Genomic DNA, 5341 nt, shown 5'->3' with positions numbered 1-5341 from the left:
TGTAAGATGCTTGATATTTTCTGTTCAATTTCATTTTAAAACGTGATTTTACCATTTACTAATGGGATATTGATATGGTTTTTAAAATGCCACTCTGTGGTTGAAAAGATGTGGTAAGTTCTGTGATTAAGTTCACTAGACTACTATGGGAATGCCAAGCAAGAAGCTCCCAGGCCTGCCTGGGGGAGTCAGAGAACCGAACATTTAAGCTCAAAGGATACTCAGGTATGCACAGAGCATTTGGGATTACTGGAAGAGGGAACAGCATGGGCAAATTTATGGAGGAATGAAATCATGAGTGCTTAGGGAACTCGACGAAGCTGTGAGTGGGTAGAACACAGGACGCTTGGGGGGAAATGGGGTAAATATAAGGCTTTAAAGATAAAATTTAAAAATAAGCAAAGGTTAAGGGACCAATGATTGAACACTTAGGGGAAAATATTTTTACTACCAAGCAGAAAACCCAATCCAGCACAGAGTCTAGGCTCCAAGAGATGAGATTTCAGGGGAAGAAGAAAGGGGGTACATTTTTTAAAGCCAATAGACCACAAAATATTCATGACCTGTATTTAAAAAGTAGTCTCTTGAGCGCTGCTGATTGTTTAGCAGCATCTGGATGTGTCTATTCAATAAGCACTGGGCTGAGTGGAGGTGTGTTCTGCTATGTACCTACCTCAGGATTGTGGCACCCAGAATTCCTTTCAGCAGAATTCATATCTGCACCACACACAGCAGGCTTGGCGGCAACCCAGCCAAGTTTGTGACAGAGAGCTTTGTGGCCTGCTGAAGAGTTTGGACATTAATCTGACCAAGGAGGCCATTGGAATATTTATAGGAGGAAAGTACTTAAAAATCACTAGAGGCACCAATATTGTTGTAGAATAGCTGATGGGTTAGAAAGATTGATTGACTGGAGGAAGGCCAACCAGAGAAGCAGCTAATGTTAATAGTTTATGAGATAGTGATGGAAGCCTGAAATAGAACAGTGCTGATGATGATAAAAAGGAGGGGATATAGGTTAGGAAATAGAAAGCTGGGGAATCAGGATGACCCAGGGAACGATTTGATGTAGGCAGCGAGAAAGGGAAAATCCCAGGATGATGCATTAAATTATGAAATTGGGTAGCTGGGAGGGTTGTGGATCTCCCCCAAAGAGCAGATTTAGGGCAGTCTGGGAAGGAACAGGAGGATCAGGACAGTAAAAAATACAACCAGGGAACCCAGGTCAATGTCCTATGAATTACCATGGCAAGACAAAGAACAATCTCCCACCCATAAGGCTCATATACCCAAGAAGTGGAGAGCTCCTCTCCTCTCCTGGACCACATATAGAATCATTGACAATCTGAGCCAGGAGGAAGCAGAGGTATCTGCCTGCTGCTGTGTATTGGAATGAAGGCTGTCTCTGCTGCCCAGATAGCAACCCCTTCTCCTGTGGACATTGGATGCAGTGGGGATTCTTGGGGCTGCCAAGTAATTCCTCCTTCTATTGGGTATAGAGCTAGATAAATAGGACAATATAGGAGGGAAGCAGAAGGAAGCATTTGTTAGCTCTGTCCCAGAAACACTCATGATCATTGTTGGATATAGGGGAATGTTGTTTTTTGGAGAAACATGTTGAAGTATTTAGTAATAGTAGTATTATCAGTCTCTGGATTCACAGAAGAGACCAAGGTAGCAGCATCTAGAGACAATTTTAGCTTCTCTCCAGACCCACGATTTGAAGGATGATACCTATAGTGGGTTGAATTTTGTTTCCCCCAAAAAACACAACCAAGTCCTAACCCCAGTACCTGTGAATGAAACCTTATTTGGAAAGAGGATCTTTGCAAAATGTTATTAGGTTAAGGACAGATGAGATCATCTTGATTTACAGTGAGCCCAAAATCCAATGACTAATGTCCTTATAAGAGAAAAGAAAGGGAGATTTGAGACACACAAACATCGAGACACACAGAAAAAATAGCCATTAGGAAACGGAGGCAGAGAGTGTGGAGTGATGTATTTATACACCAAGATAGTTGTTGACAGCCACCAGATGCTAAGAGACAGATTCTCCCTCTGAGCCTCAGGAGAGAACCAACCCTGCCTACATGTGGATTTCGGACTTCTTGCCTCCAGAATTGTGAAAGAATAAATTTCTGCCATTTTTAAGCCACCACATTGGTGGTGGTTTGTTATAGCAGCCCTAGGAAACTGAGACAACGTCCCATTTAGTGCTTTCAGGTCTCTTGGGCCTAGTGACCATCTCAGAAGTGATTATTATTCTGTGAGGGTTTGCCTCTTCTGTCCAGCCCATTTTCCCTGGCATAGACACATCTCAACCCGGTTCTCTGTTTCCCACCTTTTCTTTGCTCTTTTTCCATAGCAGCAGATTTTCTTCCCAGCTTACATGCTATTCTGAGCTCAGGGTAACAGCCAATTAAGTAGGTCTTTATTGAAGCCCTGTGGTGTACCAGATGCAAAAGTGCCCTGCAGATCCCAAATGTGACAAGAAGCAGAAAAAGCACGATTTTCTTAAGCATTTAGTAAGAAGTTGGAGAGCCTCCCCTTCATTTCAATAGTCACCATTGGGCTCCTGAAGAAGTAAAATGCGTATTATCAATCTTAAACTTTTACCTGCTTGATCTGCAGTCCAGTTGCCACTCCAATTTTCCCTTCTTTGGGAAGGTCTCCTGGGAAGAAGACCATAAACCAAAGCCTTTCCTATTCTATGTCTTTGATTTACACTATCAGCATTCTAGTTCTTTCCTGGGCAATAATTGTTAGGGTTTCAAAAAACAAAAAAAGAAAAATAGCTTCTCCTCAAGGAAAAGTTGGAGACCTCAGCTCTATTCTATGGCTTGGCCTGAGCCTATAGATCAAGTAGGTTGCCATGCTCTTAAGAAGTTATAGCATTCTCATTTCTACTTGAAAACCTAACACTACACAGAAAGCACAGATTTCCCCAGATTACCCAAATTCATTGCCTGGTAGTAGATACTGAAGTTGCAAATTTTGGTGAGCACTGGAATTAAAACGTATCTTCCTTCTTGGAAATATGCCAAAATGAATGAAAAGGCTTAGCCAAATCCTTGTGTAGCCCTGGCCTAGTCATTTAACCTCTGCTTGGCCCAGTTTGCTAATTTATGCATTAAATGGAGATTGTGAAAAGACATCTTATGACTTAATTAATTAATGATTGAAAGGGGCTTTAAAGTGCTATGCAAATGATAAGCATTATTGTAAGACCCATGGGGATCTAAGACAAAGCAGGGAGCCAAACTCCAAATTGAGGATTATAACCAAGAAGCAAATGTAAGCACTTAGCAATGTGAAGGAACTATTAATATTGGTTACTATGATGTATTCATTTTTTGCTAATCCAGAACAAGAGGTGAGAAACTGCTAAGATGTGGATTCAGTTTTAAAACCCATGTGAGCCCAGATGCTCTCTAAGTGGTTACACTTCAGCAAACGCTGCACATTAAAACCAAATCAAAAGATCGAAGCAAACTAGAACTGGAGAAGAAGCAGCTGCATAAAACAAATGCTGTCAGCACATGTGTGAGCACAAACAATTAATTGTGCCCACATAAGTCACACGATTGGCATTTGGCATTTGCAGATATAAATATATGTAATTTCAAATACTGCAAAAATAAAACTTCTTGAACCCACCTAATTTTAATATTACACTCATTAGAAAGATAAAACCTCTCAAACCACTAGCCGGTGGAAGCCCTCCAGGCAAAGCAGCTTAATTTTCTGTTTTCTATCTTTCAATAAATGGACCCCTGGCTTCATGGGGGCCTGGGGCAGCCAGCGATCCTTATAATTATAAACAAAATGTGGCATTAATTCATCTCTTTAAAAAATTCAAGTTAAGCTATCAAGATGGTGCTGTAATGTCTTCTAAAGGAATAAAGAACCATTTTAACAACAACAAAAACAAGAAACAACCCAAACAAGTTTTTCCTATTTAAACAACTTCTGGCTTCTGTAATTATAGAAGAATGGTTTTTGCCTGATTGACAAAATGTCCAGGCCTGACTTAACTTCTATTTTTATGCCTGAATGGCACTTTAAAGCTACCAGCACTGTGTGGTCTTTGGTTTACCAGCCAGGCCAGAGCAGAATTTTCTAGATTGGCAGCTTCTCCTTTCCCAGTTGTTGTGATCTGTGGGCAAGCAGCTGCAACCATGGAGCTTGGGATAACATACACAATTTGGAGACCAAAAAAGCAAGACACACGAGAAAATCTTTCTGCTTTCCAAAATATTTCCTTTTTAAATGAGAACAAATGTTTGTTCTTTATATTCCTGTGCTTTTGTTGCTGATAATCCTGGTCCAGTTGAACAACCAATTATGGCCACACAGGCCTTCAGGATTGTCTGGGCAAATAATGGTCCTCTGATAATATTAACTACTTGAGCTAACATGATCCTTGAAGAAGCCACAGCTGCTTTTTCCACATCTATACCATTAATTACATGAAGAAAACATTAAGTGATCAAAAATTTGGTGAAACCCATTTAAAGGCATTTGTTTTGAAAGAGTACTGTAGTCATAATGGCAGCCAACCCAGGTGGTCTTTGGGTACAGCGATTCAGCTGCATATTTAAGGCCTTCCTGATTCTTCTTGAGTACCAAAGGTTAGTTTGTAGGATTCTGATAGATGATAGATAGATAGATAGATAGATGATAGATAGATAGATAGATGATAGATAGATAGATAGATAGATAGATAGATAGATAGATACAGCTCTCATAAAAATGCCTTTTTATATTCTCTCCTGATCGGTTCAAGCTCCTGAAATGGTAGGAAAAGCGGGAATATCAGAATCTCCTGAAAGGTTAGTTTAATTAAGGACATTTCAACAGAAAGAAACCAAAGTTTTTAAACCTTGCACTAAATATAAATTGTCTTATATTGTGAAAGAAAATACCCAAGAAGTTAAAGTTTCCACGGTAGCTATCTTAGGAAATCCTAGATCCTGACTTTGTCCCCATGTTCCTATGCCTTCAAGAGCAATTTCCTTCTAACAATGTGTTCTCCTCTCTGACCACCTTCTGAGAAACCCCATTCTCTACCCACAGGATCCACCTCTTCTGCAGCAGTGCCTTTCCCAGGTATGACATACTCAGTCTAGACTAATAACCAGGTGCCTCCAGGACAATAGATCCCAATGGCCTTTGGCATTTCACATTCCAAGGTGTGTGTTGGGGCTTTGACACTAAAATCCCGCAACAGAACACAGCATGGGTGTGAGTTTCCCTTTAGGGCATGAGCTAAAGACACAACTGTCCCTGTTTTTAACAGGTAACTTTTGGATCTCTCTCTCTCTCTCTCTCTCTCTCT

This window comes from Hipposideros armiger, unplaced genomic scaffold (assembly GCF_001890085.2).
Source record: "Hipposideros armiger isolate ML-2016 unplaced genomic scaffold, ASM189008v1 scaffold_358, whole genome shotgun sequence".
NCBI lineage: Eukaryota > Metazoa > Chordata > Mammalia > Chiroptera > Hipposideridae > Hipposideros > Hipposideros armiger.
Note: the sequence above shows the minus strand (reverse complement) of the source record.